The sequence below is a fragment of the Taudactylus pleione genome, unplaced genomic scaffold (genome assembly GCF_031769625.1).
Source record: "Taudactylus pleione unplaced genomic scaffold, aTauple2 ptg000173l, whole genome shotgun sequence".
Taxonomy (NCBI): Eukaryota; Metazoa; Chordata; class Amphibia; order Anura; family Myobatrachidae; genus Taudactylus; species Taudactylus pleione.
Window position 1 is genome coordinate 5,312,055 of NW_028284575.1, and position 23,906 is coordinate 5,335,960.

Genomic DNA, 23,906 nt, shown 5'->3' on the forward strand with positions numbered 1-23,906 from the left:
CGCCTGATGGAATCCCGGTGTCGAAATCCAGATATAGGTCTAAAGATAGGCGTCTAAATCCAGACTCCTAACTTTAGCCCGACAACAGAATCCCGACAGACGGCCTCACGATCTAAGGTAAGTGGGTACAGGGTTAGCGTTAGTTGCGGGGGGAGGGTTAGGTTTAGGCACCCCCGGGGGGGACATAGGGTTAGGCACCCAACCCCCGGGGAGGGTTAGGCTAGGGGAAGCGGGGTTAGGCGCCACAGGGGAAAGGTTAGGGTTAGGCACCTTCCCGGGAGGGTTAAGTTTAGGGTGCGAGAAGGGGGGGGTTAGGTGTAGACACCCTAGGGTTAGGCACTACCCCAGGAGTTTTAGGGTTAGGCACCCATACGGGAGGGTTAGGGGGGGGGGAGAAGGGTATGGTTAGAGTATTTATTTATTAACAGTTTCTTATATAGCGCAGCATATTCCGTTGCGCTTTACAATTGTAACATTAATAGAACAAAACTGGGTAATAACAGACAGATATATAGGTAGGAAGGCCCTGCTTGCAAGCTTACAATCTATAGGGAAATAGGCATTGATACACAAGGATAGGTGCTATATATTGCATTTTGGTCCAGCCAGAATGCACAGTTTCTTGGTTGGCTGCATGATCCAGTCACACAGGAATGTCGGCCAAATGTCAGGAGAATGTGAGAGAAAGACGATGTGTGAGGTTATGTGTGGACTGTAAAAAGGGGATGTAATTAGACATGGAAGCTATGAAGGTTATGTGGGCGGTTCTGGAATCTGATAAGCTTGCTTGAAGAGGTGAGTTTTCAGGGAACGCTTGAAGGATTGAAGACTAGAGGTAAGTCTTATTGTGCATGGTAAGGCATTCCATAGAGTGGGTGCAGCCCGAAGAAAGTCCTGTAACCGTGAATGGTAGCAAGTAATGCGTGTGGATGAGAGACGCAGATCTTGTGCTGAGCGGAGAGGTCGGGTTGGGAGATATTTTGAGATGAGTGAAGAGATGTATGTTGGTGTGGTTTGGTTAATGGCCTTATGTGTAAGTTACAGTATTTTATATTGAATACGGTAGAAAACCGGCAACCACTGGAGGGACTGACAGAGCAGGGCAGCAGACTATGAACATTTGGCAAGGAAGATAAGGCTATTGCAATAGTCAATGCAGGAAATAATGAGTGCATGGATTAGAGTTTTTGCAGTGTTTTGCATGAGATATGGTCTAATTTTGGATATGTTTATTAGATGTATGTAACATGATTTTGAGACAGATTGAATGTGGGGAACAAAGGACAGTTCAGAGTCAAGTATGACACCAAGGCAGCGAGCTTGTGGGGCGGGGTGGATTGTCGAGCTATCAACAGTGATAGAGAGATCAGGTTGGTAACTGTTATTGGCTGGTGAAAATATAATTAATTCTGTTTTAGAAATATTAAGTTTCACGTGGCGAGATGACATCCAAGATGACATGGCAGAAAGACATTCAGTGACACGGACCAATACAGATGGAGATAAATCTGGAGAGGATAGGTAGATTTGAGTATCATCCGCATACAGATGGTACTGAAATCCAAAAGAGTGGAGTAGTTTGCCAAGAGAGGTGAGAATAGCAGAGGACCTAAGACAGAGCCTTGCGGTACTCCAACTGATAGAGGTAGCGAAGAGGAGGCAGAATCAGAAAAACGAACAGTAAAAGAGCGATCAGATAGGTAGGAAGAGAACCAAGAAAGAGCTGTGGGCCTGATTCAGACCCGCCTGCGAGCGCTGAGCGCTCGCAAGTGGGTCGATGGTGCCCTAGTGCGCATGCGCACGAGGGAGGGAGCTCCGTCGTGCGCATGCACGAGACCCCAATAGCGCTATGGGTCTCGCACCAAAGGGGGCGTGCTGTCGAAGATGAGTGACAGCACGCCCCCTTCGGTGGGCGTGCCGGGGGCGTTGCTGCCCAGACGGAGGCGTTCCCATGGGAATGCCTACCGTCTGGGGCCGGCCCCACTGACATCACTAGTAATGTCAGTGGGAGTGCTTTTGGCTCTGATAGAGCCAAAAGCACTCCTGGGCTTGCGGCAGCGAGACAATACCGCAGGGTCTCATCGCAAGCCCGATGGTCGCGATGGTCTTGACTATTGCGACCATCTTTTTGGCCGCTCGCATAAGCTGTGGGTGGTCACTCACAGCTATGCAAGCGGCCAGGAGGCCGCTCCAATAATAGGTAGGATGGCCCTGATTCAGAGCGAGCACTCTTGTCAGAGCGTCCGGCTCTGAATCAGGCCCTGTGTCCTTAAGACCTAGGGATTGCAGTGTTTGTATGAGAAGAGAGTGGTCAACAGAGTACTTAGCTTAGCCATCGGAATTCTGCTTGTTCAGGCATCCGGCGTCGTCATTTCATACCCAACCCTCCTCAGGATTGCCTGTGGTCAATAACAGAGCACACATTGGGCAAAATTTACTAAGTGGCGCTTTGACGGCGGTTTTGCAGCGGTTTTGGCCTTAGTAAATCTGCAGATAGCCAAACCACAGTCAAAACACATTTTACAATAGAATAGAACAGGGCTGTCATTGAGAAACCACTGCAAAACCGCCACTAAACCCCCGGAGTTTAGAACAGAATAGAACCCGCCACCAAACCGCCGGAGTTTAGAATAGAATAGAAACCGCCGCTTAGTAAATTTTGCCCAAAGGGTGTACTGTAGGAGTGGAAAAATGTCAGCACGTAAAATGCTTTACACACACAATAAACATGGTGGTTCGGCATTTTGTTTAAAAAAAAGAAAGGTCTGTGCAAGAAATGTCCGTCAGATTTATTTATATTTTCAGGATTCGACCTTTTGCAAAACATTGGAGCTGCTGCAAAAAATCTGCAGTGACACCAACTGAAGCATCAAGAGCTACACCTAAAGCCATGAGACAGGGAGAGGACATGTTACCTTACTGCAGAATCCTTTAGCTGCTGCAAGCCGCTCGAAGCTTATGAAATTGCAATAAACAGTATCGTTCAGACACTGTCAGTCTATGGGGCCTATTCATCATCGGAGGCCATATGGCCCCCGATAATTAAGTAATGGTCTCGCAGTGGGGGAAACTTGACACAGGTGGTGCAGGGACAGCTGCTCCGAGAAGCAGCTGTCCCCTCAATTAGTATTGCAGCTACAGTAGTAGTTGTGTTACTTACCTCCTCCCCGTCGTCATGGCTACGCATGCGTGACCCGAGGTCAAGCATGCGCAAAGCCGCAGGGGAGGTAGTGATGAGGCGGCGGAGGGATCCTCTCGGATCCCTCTTGGCATCGCAGGAACTTCTTTCCGTAGGAAGGTGCGGGGATCTGAGAACAAGTGCCGTCTGAAGATGGCGCTTGTTCTCGGAAGCGAACACCGAAAACTTTCAGTTTTCAGAGTTTGATGAATATCTGGTGGTCCATTTGGGAGCCCTGATGATGAATAGCCCATTAACCTAAATTTGCGGAAACTAGCATCTCTGCGTGGTTACCGGGCCATTTATCAATGATGAACAGGCCCTTGTGTCACCTAATAACCCTGTAGAGGCAATTCTACTACAGAATGTTGCCCTGTGGATTGACCTCTTCAATTGGGGAAAATATATGAAACCTTCTTCTAAAGAGTGGAGAAGATTCCCATAGCAACGAAGGGTGGGGTATATTTTATCGAGAATCGGAATCTCAACATGTCAAATGTCGACAATGGGATTTCCTGTTAAATTTTACTCTGAGCTTAACCATAATCGCTGCCTAAACCTCTGTCTAACCCTAATGGCAGCCTTACCCTAACCACTGCCTAACCCTTGCCACTGTATAACCCAGAGTGCTGCCTTACCCTAACCACTGCCTAACCCTTGCCACTGTATAACCCAGAGTGCTGCCTTACCCTAACCACTGCCTAACCCTTGCCACTGTATAACCCAGAGTGCTGCCTTACCCTAACCACTGCCTAACCCTTGCCACTGTATAACCCAGAGTGCTGCCTTACCCTAACCACTGCCTAACCCTTGCCACTGTATAACCCAGAGTGCTGCCTTACCCTAACCACTGCCTAACCCTTACCACTGTATAACCCAGAGTGCTGCCTTACCCTAACCACTGCCTAACCCTTGCCACTGTATAACCCAGAGTGCTGCCTTACCCTAACCACTGCCTAACCCTTGCCACTGTATAACCCAGAGTGCTGCCTTACCCTAACCACTGCCTAACCCTTGCCACTGTATAACTCAGAGTGCTGCCTTACCCTAACCACTGCCTAACCCTTGCCACTGTATAACCCAGAGTGCTGCCTTACCCTAACCACTGCCTAACCCTTGCCACTGTATAACCCAGAGTGCTGCCTTACCCTAACCACTGCCTAACCCTTGCCACTGTATAACCCAGAGTGCTGCCTTACCCTAACCTCTGCCTAACCCTTGCCACTGTATAACCCAGAGTGCTGCCTTACCCTAACCACTGCCTAACCCTTGCCACTGTATAACTCAGAGTGCTGCCTTACCCTAACCACTGCCTAACCCTTGCCACTGTATAACCCAGAGTGCTGCCTTACCCTAACCACTGCCTAACCCTTGCCACTGTATAACCCAGAGTGCTGCCTTACCCTAACCACTGCCTAACCCTTGCCACTGTATAACCCAGAGTGCTGCCTTACCCTAACCACTGCCTAACCCTTGCCACTGTATAACCCAGAGTGCTGCCTTACACTAACCACTGCCTAACCCTAAATGCCATGGGCGAAAACTACCATTGGTGCAAGGGGTGCAGCTGTTATGGGGCCCAGAGCTTTAAGGGGCCCATCTCAAAGTTACATGTGTTATATAAACATTTTTCACCATTGGGTGGTACATAGAGGCCCTTACAAACTTTTGCTATGGGGCCTTCAAGTGCTGCACCTAGTTATGCCCCTGCTCATTTCAGTCTATCGCTCACCCTAACTGCAGCCTAACTCTAATTGGAGCCGTAATTGCAGCCTAACCATAATTGCAGCTTAACCCTCATTGGAGCCTAAACCTAATCACAGCCGAACCCTAATTGGAACTTAAACCTAACTGCTCCCTAATTGCAACCTAACCCTAATTGCAGTCTAACCCTAACCCTAATTGCAGTCTAACCCTAACCGTAATTGCAGCTTAACCCTAATTGTAGCCTAACCCTAAAATAGTGTGTCGACATGTTGGCTATCAACATCCACAATGTCGACCTTACGTTCACTATACACATTCTGTTAATGTTGACATCCTGAATGTTGTCATTCAGACCGTGTTGACATTATGGTGTCGACATTTTGAATGTCAACAAACTGATTGCAAACCACCTTGTGAGCAAGTTGTCAGGTCAGTCGCCCTTGACACGTCCCCATCTTCCGCTTCTGGCACATATGCTACTGGCAGAAAAAACATGAAACATTTCCTTTACTAAGAATCCCACTGATGCTGAGTCAGCACATCGCACTAATGGGAGAGATTACTTAGGCTGGGTACACACCTAAACGACCGGCAATCGTACCGATGTTTAGGGCGATTTGTCTTCACCCTGGACATCACATGATTGCCGATACACACTTGAAAGATGTAATGAAAGCAGGGGCAGAACTATGGGAGACAATGGAGGCGCATGCAGCCGGGCGCCAACACTGAAGGGGCACCTCCTCCATTGCCCACAATATATTCACCCCACTTAAGGCTATTTTATATTAGTATTTTTGTGCACATGAGATAGATAGATAGATAGATAGATAGATAGATAGATAGATAGATAGATAGATAGATAGATAGATAGATAGATAGATAGATAGATATGAGAGATAGATAGATAGATAGATAGATAGATAGATAGATAGATAGATAGATAGATAGATAGATAGATAGATAGATAGATAGATAGATATGAGATAGATATAGAGATAGATATAGAGATAGACAGACAGACAGATAGATAGATAGATAGATAGATAGATAGATAAATAGATATGAGATAGATAGATAGATAGATAGATATTAGATAGATATTAGATAGATAGATAGATAGATAGATAGATAATTAGATAGATAGATAGATAGATAGATAGATAGATAGATATGAGATAGATAGATAGATATTTTTTGTTTTAGGGGGTACTAAATTATAACTTGCCTTCAGGCATCTGGGATGAACTTACGCCACTGAATGAAAGACAGAACAATCACTGTTCCGTCCTTCATTCACTTGTACAGGCTCACATGCGATATCGTATGATTGACTGTGCAGCACAGCCAATCACATGCGACCGTGGGTACACGCAAATTGGGCATACACACACTGCACGATATTCCCGATTTCTCGTTCTGATTTGGCTAAATCGGCCAAATCGGGTCGATATCGTACAGGTGTGTATGCACCCTTAGCCATCAGGCAAGACTGAAACAGCCACATATACTAACACCTCTCCCACATCATTCTAACACTTTGTATTAGTTCAGTAGGATTGGGGAGGATCACTTTAATGCTAATATCCAACAAATCATCTTGCTTTGATTTCTAGGATGAAAAAAAGAGAAGGCAATCTGGACCCGACATCCTAGTACAAACTAGCTGTGGTGTATACTGAAGCTGCCCAGCCCCCCAGGTGCTTACCCCGAAAGAGTGCCTAGAAGTTCCAGGGAAATTGTGAGCAATCAACGTAGGAGGCTTCTTCCATCATATGTAGGAAGACGGGTGTTCATCAAATTGAGCTATGATTTGAACGAGGAGTACAGTCGCTGCCCATTATAATCAGGATCTGTAAGGCTGGATCCCAGTGTTTGTTTGTTTTTTTATGATGTTGGTTTATATTCGGTATATTTCTATTCCTACATATCAAGCATTTCCGGAGGGGAAAAACAAAAATCATCATTATTAAGAACATGCGTAAAGTACAAAACAAAGCAGTGCTGAAATGCAGTCACAGCGACTAATATTAATTATGGGCAGCTTTTTCTTTAAATGAGCCTCTGACGCTGCTACAGTAGCATAGTAATATTTTCAATACATAAACCAGGGGTGTATCTATAATGGGTGCAGGGTGTGCAGGGAACACGGGCCCCTGGGTCCAGAGCGGCCCCGCACCGCACACCCTGCACCCATAATATTACTTACCTCTCTGGAGTCCCACGTCGGTGCGGGCCTGTGGCGGCCATTTTCCCGGTGCCCTGTGCATACACTATAGACTCTGGGCACACTCTAGTGCCCAGAGTCTATAACTCCGGAGTTGGCCGCGCACAACTCAGTGTGCTGCCGGCCACCGGACAGAGAGGAGGGGGCCCGTGTCGGAGACTACACACGGGCCTCCTCCTCTCTAGAAACGCCCCTGACATAAAACAAACCCCCCCTGGCCCCATCTGGTGACAGGTCATCTTTCTGCTAATGCCACGGCCGATTCTCAGCCAACTGAGAAGTCCACCGGCTGCTGCATTATTCTGTCGCGGAATTTACTAAGACGCACCATCGGTCGTTACATCGAATATTGCACCAGGCCCATGGCAGGTGCAGTTTCACCATCAGAACATGGCCTCTCGTGTCAGTGTATCTGCGGCTTTTGCCTCAGTCGCCGCCAGTGACACGCCATTGTCATGTCTGCGTCTGGCAATCCCCCGTTACCTCTGTGGAACGCCCACTGAAATCCAGGGCTAGGGTGACCAAACTCTCTCTGCATCTCCCGGCGGTTACCATCGGGATGTAGGCGCAGTGCAACGCGGATGCATGCGCAGGCATAAAGCATCGGCCGCTTGTGTGCGACATCGACACTACGGGGTAAATTTACTAAAGTGAGAGTTTTTAGAAGTGAGTTTTAAAAGTGATGTTGCCCATAGCAACCAATCAAATTCTAGCTATTATCTTCTAGGAGGTGCTAGTTAAATGGTAAGTAGAATCTGATTGGTTGCTATGGGCAACATCACTTCTAAAAACTCTTACTTTAGTAAATTTACCCTACATGTGTAATAACCCTACAGGGTGGTGTATAAGGGCAATTAACGGTTGGGGTTCCCAGACCTTGTTAACTTACAGAGAGGTACAGTAACGAGTCGAGTGCAGTAATCTCCAATTTGTGCAGCTATAAGTTTTATTTAGACTTAAGAGAGTAGCAATCAGAAAATAAACATTACTTTACCATAACAGTAGATACAACTTTAGAGCAAAGTCATAGGTGAACTACACACTAGAAAGAATCCCGGTCACTTTTATTGTTTAGGAACTCATTAAACCAGCAGGACACCAGTGAACTCTCAGAGGACAGTATATTTCACACATAGGAGCTCACTCGTTCGTGGCCGATGGTAAGCGACCGCGCATGCGTACACTTTGTTCTGCGCGTACGCAAATTAGTCGGAGCGATCAGAATCCGCTCGCTTGCCCAGCAAAGGCAGCCCAGTGTAATGAGTGACAGGAGAGGCCATGTGTGGGTGGTAACAGGGGCAGGATTCTAATAACGGGGGAGTGGAGGTGCGAACACAGGTGTGCCTGTGTGTTTCAACGCCGTTTCAGTGGCGTGCATAATTAACAGCCAGCGTCATAGAACACGTCACATGCCTGTTTTTTTACACTGAAGTCCTCGCAGTGCTTGTGGTAGGGTAAGGCAACCACAAGCACTGCTATCGATTCCGATTGTCTTTGATGTACCAATGTTTTAATACACTTCCTGGAGATGACTTTCGCTAGTGGGCGTCTTCTCATAAGCTAAAGGGCGTCTATAGAGACAAAGTGATTGCTCACCAAAACAAAGTGGGCGTGTTTATGCCTTTCCGAGTGAGCTCCTGCCATGCCGTCACTTAGCCAAAATTGCATACGCTGGGTGCTAGCTATTACCTATTTAAACTAGTACTACCTTGTACTAACACTATAAATACTATTCAATGGAAAGTCTCATGCTTTCTTATACAATGGTGCACAACTCGTTGCCCGGACTAATTGAGCTTGTATAAGGTAGTGATCACACTGTCTTATCCTGTGCTGATGTACTAGAAATGATGTTACAGATAAAATTCCAGAATTGCAACTGCAATAACGTTTCTGCATAATCCTCCTGACTGTATCAAAGTAGTTACAATCCCTCTGGCTACACTGGTTGCAGTAGCTAGTTAGAGCACAGTAGTCTGTTTTGGTAATTGAATTGTTCCTTCACTACTGTGCAACTTTAGAGTTAATACTGTGGCAGCCTGTTTGACCGCGATACACAGAGTATTCTCCATATTGCCAGTGGACCCTGAACTTTGTACCCCCCCCCCCCCAAGCATAGTCTATATCTGTCCACCTCTTTTAGTAAATGCACAATTCTGCTGAGAGGGATGAGGGTAATTCAGGCAATCTATCAGGGAGCTATTCCTGGTTATGGGAATAGTCGTGGGTGTCAGATACGCTGCCTACTATTACCGGGTTTGCAATATCCAACTGGCAAAGGTACTGGTTGTCAGTCTAACGTCTATCTGTGGTCAGGGGAGCCTGCTGCGGGGAAATCTTTTCAACCTTTTTCAACTCACGGCACACTGAACACGATTTTAGAATTCCCACACTGGAAAAACAATACAAACATTGGCCCCCACAGGAAAAAAACACAAACATGGGCCCCCACAAAAAAAAAATATAACACATTGGCTGCCACAGAAAAAAATCAGACATTGACACCCACAGGAAAAAAAAAAATTAATGACATTGGCCCCCGTTGAAAAAAAATATCAAAGACATTGTCTTCCAAAGAAAACAAAAAATTAAACTCAATTATTGACCCAGCCCCCCACAAAAGACTGACCTGATAGTAGCAGAGATAGGAGTTCCCAGTCGTCCCTGTCCCTCAGCCACGAGTGGCACCGGCACCCAACAGTCAGTGGTGTGTATACTTAGTCCCACACACTCTGCAGAGGTCGAGCAGTGGGCGTAGACAGGACAGTGATGTGGCGTCACCGCGTCTCATAGGTTATGGCCCGGGCAGCATCTGAACTACCTGGTAGAGCCTAGCGCTGCCCGGGCTCGCTGGCGGGCATCTCCGGTGGCGCACTTGAGGACTGCTCGCGGCACAGTAATTGAAAAACGCTTCTTTAAGGGAATTGGCGTTGCCTCTTAACACTCGTCCCTGTGGTGGAGTATCACTGCCTCTCCTCTATCTGGCCTAGGCCCTGCCCCTGTTCGGATACCTCCTCTCCGATTATGAATAGCCCGGCTGTGTGCAAGCCGTGCCTCCTCAGCTGCCTCAGCGACGCGGTCCGGTCTCTCTCTGGCCGGGTAACTCAGTCTCTGCTCCGCCGGTACCACTGTTGCCGCCAGCCACCGCTCTGCGCTTGTCACTGTCTGAACACGCAGCAAAGCCGTCCACTCCTTCCAACGGCACCTCAGGACTGCAACTGCCAACTGCTGCTCCCTTCCAACTGTCACCTGCCTGACACTGGTCATGTGACCTGCTCCTGACCTTCTGAGCAGCTGCTGAGACTGCTGGGAATTGTCTGCACAGTGGTAGGCATAAGACCTTGCATAGCAGGGTATTACACGTGCACCGTGTTTTTGGTTTAGTCTTTGGGGTAGGGGTGGCATGCTGCTGAAACAGTGGAACAGAACTAGCCGTCTGCTGTTTGGGTAATCAGTCCCGGGTGATCACTCATCCTGTCTATTTCTCACCCTGTCTGTGGGCCTGTCTGTGGGCCTAATTCACGCTAGTGCACTGCTGAACGGAGATTCTCGATGTTCGGGAATCTGCACAGGCGCCAGCCCGCACGTAAACTGGCAGCAGACTGGCAGTGATTGACAGTCTGCTGCTGTGTGGGGACAGTGAGGGGGGGCGATGCCCTCCGTTTCCCGAAACTGAGGTGTGTTGCCGTTGCGGGGGAGGGAAGAAGCCAGGATCTCCGTCGGCTGACGGAGATTTCCAGGCTTCTTCCTCTAACCTGCTGCGGCCGGCTGTGGGACCCCATGGGTCACCGCAGCCGGCTGTTGTTACGCAGATTATCCGATGCTGCATTGGACAAGTCAGCTTGGATAAGTAATGCACAGGGGGCGTGATACCTCCTGCTGCATTATCATATCTGCAGGGGTCGCAATGCAAAATTGCAATTACGATCCTTTCAGAACCAGACCCTGTGTCTCGCAGTGTCTGAAGGTCACTTCCACTGCTCTGTACCTACGCACAAGACCAAAATAGCCGTTTATATTCACCAAATAGCCGTTTATATTCAATTTCCATTCAAAACACAGATGATCCCAGATCTCCAGCAAAGTGAAGCTTTGCCTCACTGTCATATCCAGATTTGGTGCATGAAACAGACAGTAACTTGGTCAGAAAGTTTTGTCAGATTAGTGCAAACTTGAAACTGTCATCACTACCATTAATGTTACAAATATTATTTCTTACAACAGGGCTATACTGGCTATCTGACAGTTCTGGCAAATGCCATAAGGGCCAGTGGCTTGATAGGGCGGTCTGGACCGAAAGCCTTGCCAACAGCTCCGCTAGGCCGGCATGCAGAGAGACAGGGGTGTGCCGCAGGCCACGTCCTGTGACTAGCAACACACCCCATGAGGAGTGGAACTAGAGATGTGCGCTGGACAATTTTTGTTGGTGTCGGCAGTGGGAGGTGGGTGGACGGCATCTTCCTAACTTCTTCCTGTGCCCATTATTCAATGGGCTTAACGCTGATTGGCTGAGAGTCGTGACATAAGCGTTAAGCCCGCTCGATGCAAAACCTAGCGATCCAACAGCGGGATCGCAAGGTTTTGTCTCGATAAAGGGATCTGGGGCAGGCAGGGAGATCCAAGCTGTGTCTCAGATCCCCTCGGATCTCTGAAATTTCGGGTGGGTCTGGTTCCCGGAGAACCGGACATGCTTATCTCTAATTTCCACTCATACTACAATACATACTAGCCACCTGTGAGAGAGATCCTCCATACTGCGTGAGGACTGGCTGTTATTTACATCTGCCGTCGGCGGGACTATTGATTTTGAGTCTGGTGTCTGCTGTCACAGACCACCGTCAGAGGAGCACATTGATTTCTTTTATTGGGAGAGTCTGCAGCTCCCCAGTAAGACATATTCGGCAGCGCAAATTCTCCGGATTAGCTCCCGCTAGCCACTGATCATCTAACAGTCAGAGATTCAGGGGCCAATTCATCAACACTAAAATAACTTTTTTAAGGACATTTTCCTTAAATAACGTTATTTTGGTATTCATGAAAAGACTTAGCACAGGAGATATCACAGATATCTCCTTGATAATTTCCCCTGCGTTAATTTCCACACTCCCCATACATTAGTACATTAGTATGGGGATGTGGAAATTGTGGTATTCATCAAATCCCGAAAATTATCAATTTTCGGAATTTGATGCAGTTACTATTCGCCACTGTGAGGTGGCGAATAGCAGAATCCACTTACCTGTATCCGCGTGTGCAGGTCCCCTGACGAGTCCCTCCGGCGCTCTGCTCCGTCCTCAGGCTCCGGAGGCTGGTCTGTCATGTGTGCTCCCCAGCAGAGCACAAGAAAGTTTAGAAAAAAAAAAAAATTTTTTTTTTCTAATCTGTCATGTGGTCTGCTGGGAAACCACATGACAGACCAGCAGGATGGAGCCGGAGGCTGCTGCGCGGACAGGTAAGTCGGGGGAGGGGGGAGGGGAGCAGAGGGGGGAGGGGGGTCAGGGGGGTACACAAACTTAACGCATCTGTAGGCAGTGCTGCGCATGCGCTGGTTTTACAGATGTAACAGCGCATGCGCAGCACTGTTTCCAGATGCGATAAGGTAGTGTAGGCAGGGAAAAGTATCTATTTCCCGAATAGCTGTCATCACAAAAATGACAGCTTTTCGGAATAAATACTTATGGAGAGGTGGAATGATGAATTCCACCTATAATTAGGTAGAACTCCGTGCGAGTTCTAAACCTAATTATCTCCATTGAATTTTTAGGTTTAATGAATAGGCCCCTCAGTTTGAAGTTTCAAACTCACCTACTCTTCATCTGTGAGTATATACAAATATTTACCCAAGCGGACAAAAGTCCAGAGACTTTGAATTACCATCATTACTGTGTCTTTTTACACCTAACAAATATGGAAAGAGAACCAAAGGTATATTGTATTTTGAGTAATATGCTCCCAGATTGAAACTAAAGACTTTTTGTTACTGTGTTTCTTCTGAGTTTCGCTAATTATGAATACAATCAACCTTAACAACCTCTGTATTTTTGCAAGAAAAGACTGTTTTTATTTAATTTTTATTCTTAGTCTTATGTTTATTTTCTACTGCTATTCATTTTAATACTCCCGGGAGATTTACAATTGTGGACTAAATTTTTAATCTTACATTCAATAAATTGTTAGTATTTGGTGTTTGTGTATCTTGTATTTTTGAGCGCCACTAAGCCATACTTGCCTACTCTCCTGGGACTGTCGGGAGCCTCCCGAAAATTGGGTGCCGCTCCCGACACCCCGCAAGACTAGGTAAGTCCCCTGGAATAGATGCCTGCTCCCCGCTAACCCCCACACCAGCCGCAAAAGTGGGCGGTGCGGAGGTGTGATGACGCAATTCAGCACGAATCGCGTCATCGTAGCCCCGCCCCCTGCCTTATAATGCCAGTAATATTGGCATAACAAAGCAGGGGGCGGGGCCACTATGACGCAATCACGTCGGCACACCCCCGCTCCGCCTCTTTGACCCGCTCCCATCCTCCCTGCTGGACGGACCTGCCAGCTCCCTCCCGGATTCCCCTGCCGAGATGTCGGCAAGTATGCACTAAGCACTGCACATGTTTTCTGGTTTCTCACTCAGGAATTGCTTACTTGAGCGCACGCTATGAGGCCCCAGACTGCGTATGGTATCATAGTGGCTAATTTATACAAGCCCCTGCAACTCTGTAGAAATGCACTGGCACACCTGCATTTGCTCAACCAGGACATCACTAAAATGGCATTAAAAGGAGAGGTTATAATCATGGGAGATTTTAATCTACCCGATATAAACTGGGAGGTGTCTGTGGCAAGTTCCACTAGAAGTAGGGACATCCTGAATTCATTGCAGGGAGCCTCCCTCCAGCAGTTGGTGAGGGAGCCCACTCGGAAAGACGCAATATTAGACTTAATACTTAAGCTGGGCATACACGGCCAGATAAAATGCCTGTCAGACCGACAGACATTTTATCTGGCAACCTGCCAGCCGCAGATGTCCGCGGCATACCCTGAGATATCTCACAGTGTATCAGCCCGACATCCGCGCTCCGCCCCCGGGGGAGGAGACATTTCCCTGTTCCGTCCATGGGAAGGAACACAGGAAATGTCTGTCTGTCGGCCACGGCTGGGCATACGCTGCCCAATGCGGGCGACAGTTTACTGGTAAATATCGCATAGGACGGGCATGCTGGACAATCCTGCATGCCAGACCGAGCAATATTTAATACTCAGTCGCCCGCATACACGCTACAATTATCGGGGCGACCGGCGGATATCGGGCGGATCGCCCCGATAATTGTAGCATGTATGGCCAGCTTTACAAATGGAGACAGAATATCTGATGTCAAAGTGTGTGAAAACCTGGGATCCAGTGATCACCAAGCAGTATGGTTCAGAATAAAGACACATACTGACTCACCCCATACAAAAACAAAGGTGTTAGATGTTAGGAAGGCTGATTTTGCAGGGATAGGAAGATGTGTACACAAATCTTTGGCAGAGTGGAGGAACGTGAAAGGAGTGCAGGAGAGGTGGGAAAATGTAAAAGTGCAAAATTAAAGGCAACAGACCTTTGCATCAAAAGGGTTAGTAAAACCACAAGGAAAAGGAAGCCAGTGTGGTCTGGGAAAGAGGTAGCAAGTATTGTGAAAGCAAAAAAGATGGCCTTTAGGAAGTACAAGCAGACGCAAAATAATGAGGACAAAGAGGAGCATCTTGTAACACAGAAGGAGGCTAAAACTGGGTACACACATAAAGATTTTCTGTCCAACCATCCAACTAGCTGATTGGTTGGAATAAAAATCTGGTAAGGTATGAAAGCAAATGACAATCAGCAATTTGCTCCCAAATGCCGGAAAATGGACAAAAACTTTTGTTCTAAAAAATTGTTTAGATCAAACATTTAACAAACTTGTCTGACGGCCATTTTCACCTGTTTTCTGGCATTTAGGAGCAAATTGCTGATCATCAGTTACTCCCATACCTTACCAGATTTTCATTCCAACCAATCAACTAGTTCAGTGGCTCCCAAACGTTTTTGAATCACGGCGCCCTAGTGTATCAGTGTTTTCAAGGCACCCCTTAGCCAAAAGTTTGTTATTGAGAAATTCTGAAATTCTTTTAATAAAGTAGTAAAGTGAAGTAAATTGTGCTGACCTGTCATCCAGGGCCGGATTAAGGTCTGTGGGGGCCCCTGGGCAACAAACGTGTGGGGGCCCCTATCGATAAAAGTTTTTTTTTTTTCTATAGTATATATATATATATATATATATATATATATATGAAAAGCAATACATAATATATATGATATACAATATATCATATGTATGAGATATCTGAGTATATCAGAGTGTGTGTGTACAGGAAAAATGAAAAAGAATCTTATATATATATATATATATATATATATATATACATATAGATAGATATATAGATATATATATATATATAGATATATTTATATATATATAATCTCATCTCACCGGTGAACGCTGGCAACCTGGCATTGAAGCAGCTGGGCAGTGGGTGCAGGGATCCCTGGTATAGTGTGAGGGAATGAGATAGATCCCCTTCCATTTGTGAGGCTTCTATGGACGGATGAAGACGGAGCCATCAGGCTGGAGGCTGGCAGAGGAGGATCTGGAGGCGGAGCCATCAGTGTGACTGACTGCTCCGTGCTCCGCAAAGGCTTATGGGTGGAGCTGCTGTGGCTGGGCATGCGCAGCAGCTCCCCCGTCGGCCATGTTTTTTTTAACTAACTGCCCGATCGGAGCTTAATCTCCGATCACGGAAGCCCGGCGAGGGGGGAGGTGGGTCGGATCGGTAAATGAAAGGCAGGCTGTGTGACACCAGCCACCAAAGTCACATGCCCAGCGGGAACTGGCCCAGGGTCTTGGCGGCTCCGTTAAGAAAAAAAAAAAGTTGATGTAGTCGGGGAAAGTGTGTGGGGGCCCCTTATGTGTGGGGGCCCCGGGACGATCACCCCTGTCGCCCCGCCTATAATCCGGCCCTGCTGTCATCCTTAGGTTCAGTTATATGTTGATGTACAGTTTCGCACTTTTGATTGTCCACATATTTACATTACATTGACCATAAAGAATTTTATTTGGTGCTGGGCCACCAACCTGAGGCACCCCTGCAAGTGTCCCGAGGCACCCCAGGGTGCCTAGGCACACAGTTTGGGAATCACTGAACTAGTTGGATGGTTGGACAGAAAATCTTTACGTGTGTACCCAGCCTAGGAAAGTAATCAGATGTGCAAAGGCAAAAGCTGAGGAGAAAATGGCACAGTCATTGGGTAAAGGGGGCAAAACTTTCTTTAAGTATATAAGCGAAAGGAGAAAAACAAAAGGTGGAATAAAAAGACTAAAGACAGAAAGAGGGGGTCTTGTTGAGGGAGACAATGTAATAGCTGATCATCTTAATAATTATTTTTGATCAGTATTCACTACTGAGAGGGCAAGGGACCATAGTTAAGTTGCAGCAGGCTTGCCTACCCTCCCGATTTGGTCGGGAGACTCCCAAATATCCGGTGCCGCTCCCGACCCCCCGGAAAGGTAGGCAAGCCTCCCGGCTGCTGCCTGCCCCCCCGACTACCTACTAGAAATCCCGGAATGAGCATTGTGAGGTGGGGGCGGCCCTTGGCCCCGCCCCCAATATGGACTCATTGCCCGGCCATATCCCCCACTGTTTGCAGGCATTCAGCTCTCTCCCGGAAGGAGGGAGCTGAATGTCTGCAAGTGTGCGTTGCAGGTGTAATCAGAAAAATGAGGTAGGGACAATCACATTTACAGAGGAGAAGACACTAACAGAACTCTCAAAACTTAAAGTGAACTCCCTCTGCTACTGTTTCCATCAACGGCATCCCTTCCAACCGTTTCCTTATCTCAATTGGCACCGGGCAGGGATGCCCTCTGTCCCCTTTGATCTACACCCTAGTGATAGATCCTCTGGTCTCCCTCATCCGACTAAACCCTAACATTCATGGAGTGCAGGTTGGGAATTCATCTTCCAAAATCGCCCTTTTTGTCAATGACATGCTACTTACCCTTACTCGACCCCGGATATCTTTACTCAACCCTTACAATTTATTAGACCACTATGGTGTGCTCTCCGGATATAAAATCAATTTTCAAAATCTGAGGCCATGCTCCTCCATATCCCCCACCAGGATGCTGAGGCCCTTATCTCCTCCTACAGTTTTAAATGACAACATAGAAAAATTAAATACCTTGGGGTCTTCCTGACATCCCGTTATGATCTTTTATATCAGGAAAATTTTCCCCAGCTTTTTACGAAACTACAAGCGGATCTGACTTCCTGGAAACGGCTTATGCTCTCGTGGCTGGGCAGGATCATCACAGTAAAAATGAATATTTTCCCTAAATGGCTCTACCTTTTCCAGACCCTCCCAGTGGCGGTTCCCCTTACCCTCCTTCAAAACCTTCAGAAATCTGTCAACCGTTTTATTTGGAATGGTAAACCCCCTCGGCTATCTTCGTCCATCCTTAAAAAAACTATTTCCAAAGGGGAATTTTAAGCTTTACTACATAGCTTCACACTTTTCCCTAATTGTTTCCTCCTACTCCCCCCACGGAACGTCCTCCTTGCTTGATATTGAATCCAGCTATATCAATTCCCCAGACCTATCTTCCCTATGGTGCCTACAAAAGAAACACCGTCCTCCTGCCTCTAAGCTTCCCCCAACACTTAAATTCCTCCTATGCATATGGCTCTTATACTCCCTTAAATTTGATATTACCACTCCTATATCTCCTCTTACCACCATATGGTGTAACCCCAATTTCCCCCCAGATTTGCATACGTCCCATGTGAAATCATGGATAACAGCGTCCCTTAAATTTCCTGCTGATTTTTGTTCACAAGGACTCTGGCTTTCTCTCTCAGACCTACAACTGCAAAGTTCAACCCAATCCCTAAATCCCTTTGAATATTTCCAAATACGAAATTTTTTAAGCTCGTTACCACAGACCCCACTTCTCCGCGACCTCACTCCTTTTGAACAACTATGTACATATTGCCCCATGTCCAAAGGGATGATCTCTCAAATATACGGCATTCTCATTGATGCTGCTCTACCTACTAATAATCCCCATGAATCCTCCTGGGAGATAGATCTTGGCCCTCCACCTCACGAAGAAGCTTGGGACGACATGAGACTAGCAATTGCTAAAACCTCTATCTCTACCCGTCTTAAAGAAACTTCTTACAAATTGTATTACCATTGGTACTATACCATATGTTCCCTTCTGCTTCACCCCTCTGTTGGAGAAACTGTGGCCTCCGAGGTGCCCTAGCCCATATCTGGTGGACCTGCCCAGCTCTTGAGCCTTTCTGTTCCTCGGTTCATGCTCTCCTGAACACTGTCTTTAGAGGCCCGATTCCAAAAGACCCATGGACCTTCCTTTTAAGTTAACCCCCTCCTGGTCTCAGCAACTGCTCTGTTAAATTGTTGTCCCACATTTTACTTGCTGCTAGAAGTTTGATTGCTCGTAACTGGAAAACCCTCTTCCACCAACGCTCTCTGCCCTAAAGTCACAAATCCGGCATATAGCGAAAATGGAAAATATTACCTACTATCTTCATGACAGAGGCCATATGTTTTCTCAGGTTTGGGCCCAGTGGCTCTCATATGTTAGCACTTCGCCACCTCTGCTCCCTGCGCTCACCACCCATATGTGATTCATGCGTGATGGCTGAGTCTGCTTCCCCCAATCCGACTCCTCTATGACAAATCTCTCTAATTAACTGAATACTCTTCTCTCCTGTTCTCCAAATGGCAAGTTTTTCTTCCTTATAATGCTTCTTGTCTAGCATTTGGTATTCTCTATGATATTTTGCTTCCCTTGGTAATCCTGTTCCCATCCCCCCCAACACCCTACCACCCCATCTATTGAACCCCCCGTATGCTTATCGCTATTTATTTCATTAAAAAAATGTCTCATTTGTACTATTTATTATATTTGTGTTTTTCCATGTTATTTCTCTGTGAGCTTTCTAAATAAAGAATTTAAAGAAAAAAACCTGCAAATGAATAAATCAATGGAGCCAGATGGGATACAGCTTAAAGGGGTGCTGGTAACACCATTAACAGAATTATTCAACCAGTCACTAGCTACTGGAGTACTTCCAGAGGACTGGAAAAGAGCAAATGTTGTCCCACTGCACAAAAGTGGAAACAAGGAAGAGGCAAGCAGCTACCGACCAGTGACTACCGACCAGTGACTACCGACCAGCAACTACCGACCAGTGATCCTTACATCAGTAGTAGGGAAAATTATGGAAATACTCTTAAAAGAAAGAGTCAAAGATTATCTCAAATCCACCAATTTGCAGGATCCCAAACAGCATGGATTTACTGGGGGGAGGTCATGTCAAACAAATTTGACTTTTTTGACTAGCTGACAAAGGAAATAGATAAAGGGGGGGGCCATAGATATAGCTTATTTAGACTTTAGTAAGGCTGTTGACACTGTTCCACATCGCAGACTGTTAAATAAACTGGAAAAGGTGGGATTGGATACAAAGATAGTTGATTGGATAAGATCATGGCTGCAGGATAGGAAACAGAGAGTTGTAGTAAGCGGAGTGCAGTCTCAAGAGGGAAATGTTACCAGTGGAGAACCTCAGGGATCTGTACTTGGACCAGTGCTTTTTAATATCTCTATTTGTGACATTGCAAATGGTATTGAAGGGAAACTATGCCTTTCTGCAGATGACACAAAGGTATGCAACAGGGTAGACACACCAGGAGGGGTAAAACAAATGATTGATGATCTAGGTAGACTAGAGGAATGGCCAAGAACGTGGCAACTACAGTTTAATGCCAAAAAAATGCAAGATCATGCACTTGGGTCTCAAAAATCCAAAGGCTAAATATAGTATTAATGGCACTATACTGGTAACTACTGAAGAGGAAAGGGATCTAGGAGTCACTATTTCAGGTGACTTAAAGGCAAGCAAACATTGTAACAAAGCAATGAGGAAGGCAAGTCAGATGCTTGGAACATAGGGAGAGGAATCAGTAGCAAAAAGAAAGAAGTGATAATACCACTGTATAGGTCATTGGTACGTCCTCATCACGAATACGGTGTTCAGTTCTGGAGACCATATCTCCAGAAGGATATTGATACATTAGAGACTGTACAAAGAAGGGAAACTAAAATGGTGCAAGGTCTACACCACAAAACGTACCAGGAAAGACTAAAAGATCTTAATATGTATAGTTTGGACCAGAGAAGGGAAAGGGGGGACATGATAGAAACGTTCAAATATATAAAGGGTTTTAACAAGGTAAAGGAAGGAGACATTCTTTAAAGAATGACTTCACAGAAAGGGTAGTGGACAAGTGGAATAGCCTCCCATCAGAGGTGGTAGAGGCTAAGACAGCAGAGCAATTTAAACATGCATGGGATAGACATAAGGATGTCCTTTGGAAGAAGTAAGGAGTAACAGTATGTTTAAAAATGGGGCAGACTAGATGGGCCAAGTGGTTCTTATCTGCCGTCAAATTCTATGTTTCTATGTATTCGCAACTGCGATCCAATCTGAATCAGGCCCACAGTGCGAGATACAGTGTGGGTTGGATACAGAGCCTGAGCGTACACAGATGGGCGATTGTTGCGTACTGCGCATGTATATATATCACAGTGTGCATGCACGAATACCTCATTGCGATCGGGACTGCAATCGCAGTGAGGGCCTGATTCAGCAGTGTCCTGAGTACGCACACCCATCGCAGAGTGATTGACAGGAAGTACCGTTTGGGGGTGGTGAAAGGGGGGGGTGGTCAGCGAAATGCAGGCGTGCCAGTACATTTGAACGCCGTTGCAGAGGCGTGCATAAATTAGCCACGGCAATGGCATACACAGCTTGAGCTCTCACTGCATGCAGGAAAGTTAGCAATCTAGTGATAGGGTCAGACGTGCCTTAAATGTGCGAGTGGCTCCGATGTACTTCGATGTTACCGATGTTTTGGCTGGATTCCAAGGAATCCAAACTGCTCATCTCTAGCTGGGACTAATCCAATTTGCACTTTGGTGCCAGGAAGGCAAACCTCTGTCCTCCTGTGTGTTTAATTAAATGCCTAGTGTGAAATACTTGCAGATTTCATAGATTTTCACAGCTTCAATCCATTCATTTTGATAATTTGAATTGATGATAACTAGTGCACCAGGTGACCTATATCATTCAGCAGAGCCTGATCCATCTGTAGGCACATCCTTATTAAAGAATGTTGTAAAACCTGGACGATCGTTATCACCTCCAGCGTAGTGACTGGACAACACCAGGGCCGCAACTAGGGGGGGGCTAGAGGTGTACGTGCACCGGGTGCCAGATTGCAGGGGGTGAAAAAAGCTGACTCACGGCGGCTTGGCGGCTGCAGACTCAGAAAACGGCCATCCAAAAATGGCCGCCGCCAAAGAGGAGACAAATGCTAGAGGTCCTTACTGGCCAGGGGGGTTTATGCTCATTGCCAGGGGGTTTATGCCAGCCGTCCACATGGACGAGCAAGGACAAACTTCAGGTACAGGAAGGGAGGGGGCGCACAATTGCTGCCTTGCACCGGGTGCAGGGCCGGTTCTCCCGTTACGCATGGTACGCAGCTGCGTAAGGCGCCACATAGTGAAGGGCGCCTCAGCTGCGTACCATGTGGGCCGCGGTGCAGACTGTGTCTCTGTGACACAGCTGCACCGCGTGTGTAGCACTGACCGGGCGGAGTTCAGTCAGCGCTACACAGCACAAACACACAGCCGCCGGAGCCGGCAGCTGTGTGTTTGCTTTAGCAGCTGATGAGAGTCAGACAGACTCTCATCGGCTGCTGCTGCCACTGCCGGAGCCGGACGTCTTCCGGCTCCCGCAGTGGATAATGGGAGTGACGTCATGAAGTGACGTCACTCCCATAATGCAAAGCGGCGGTTGACGGAGGAGCTGGTATCGGCGGCGGGACCAGGAGCGGGTTTTAGGTAAGTGGTTTTTTAAAAATTTTCATTACGTCTCTACTGCGGGGGCACTACAAGGGGGGATTACTAGGGGGGGAATACTACTTATGACACTACAGGGGGTAATACTACTGGGGGGTGCTACAAGGGGGGATTACTAGGGGGGAATACTACTTATGACACTACAGGGGGTAATACTACTGGGGGGCGCTACAAGGGGGATTACTAGGGGGGGAATACTACTTATGACACTACAGGGGGTAATACTACTGGGGGGCGCTACAAGGGAGGATTACTAGGGGGGGAATACTACTTATGACACTACAGGGGGTAATACTACTGGGGGGCGCTACAAGGGGGGATTACTAGGGGGGGAATACTACTTATGACACTACAAGGGGTAATACTACTGGGGGGCGCTACAAGGGGGGATTACTAGGGGGGGAATACTACTTATGACACTACAAGGGGTAATACTACTGGGGGGCGCTACAAGGGGGATTACTAGGGGGGGAAGACTACTTATGGTTATGGCACTACAGGGGGTAATACTACTGGGGGGCGCTACAAGGGGGGATTACTAGGGGGGGAATACTACTTATGACACTACAGGGGGTAATACTACTGGGGGGCGCTACAAGGGGGGATTACTAGGGGGGAATACTACTTATGACACTACAGGGGGTAATACTACTGGGGGGCGCTACAAGGGGGGATTACTACGGGGGGCACTACAAGGGGGGGATTACTACTGGGGGCACTACAAGGGCGGATTACTACTAGGGGCACTACAAGGGGGGGACCACTACTAGGGGCACTATATAAAGGGCACTGCATAGTGGGTACCACTACTGGGGGCACTGCATAAGGGGACTACTACTGGGGGCACTGCATAGGGGGGGAGTACTACTGGGGCATGCAAATAAGAGGAATACTACTGGGGCACAAGGGGCACTGCACAGGGGGGACCACTACCAGGGGCACTGTAAAAGGGGCACTGCATAGGGGGTACCACTACTGGGGGCACTGCATAGGGGGGGAGTACTACTGGGGTACTATATAAGGGGAACACTACTGGGGGCACAAGGGGCACTGCACAGGGGGGACCACTACCAGGGGCACTGTAAAAGGGGCACTGCATAGGGGGTACCACTACTGGGGGCACTGTATAGGGGGCGCCCAAAAATATACTTGCTTACCACAAAATTTGGGCTAGGGCCGGCCCTGACCGGGTGACAGATATCCTAGTTTCGGCCCTGACAACACAAAGCAATTCCTTTGCTTGCAGACTGTTATTATTTCCAGGACAGTGACATCTCGGCATATGGAGTATTGTTCCCATCTGTGCCTCCCTCTCCTTTCTCTCTAATCTGACACGAGCAATGCAATGCATATTTGTACAGTTATTATTATCCTTTATTTATATGGCACCACATGTGTTCCACAGCGCCTTACATAGTACATAAACTAATAAGTGAACAAGAAACCAGTGAGTAACAGTACAGTACAGTACAATGCAGGACAAGGACATGGATTATATACATTGCTGCATTAGTGATCATAACACTCAAAATAAGCAGCAGGGATTCAGCAACCAGATGTTAGGTGCCCATGTGGGGAGTGAGGAGTAGATGAAAGTATAAGTAAGGAAAAGCACATAGGCAAACGCAGGGGGGGTTTCCGTCTGCCTGGAAACCCCCCTCCCCAGCACACACCATGACCACAATAGAAATAGTAATATAATAGAATGTTACTAGCGCTGCATGTTCTTCTCAGTATCACAAATGAAATGATTAGCACCAACTGTGGA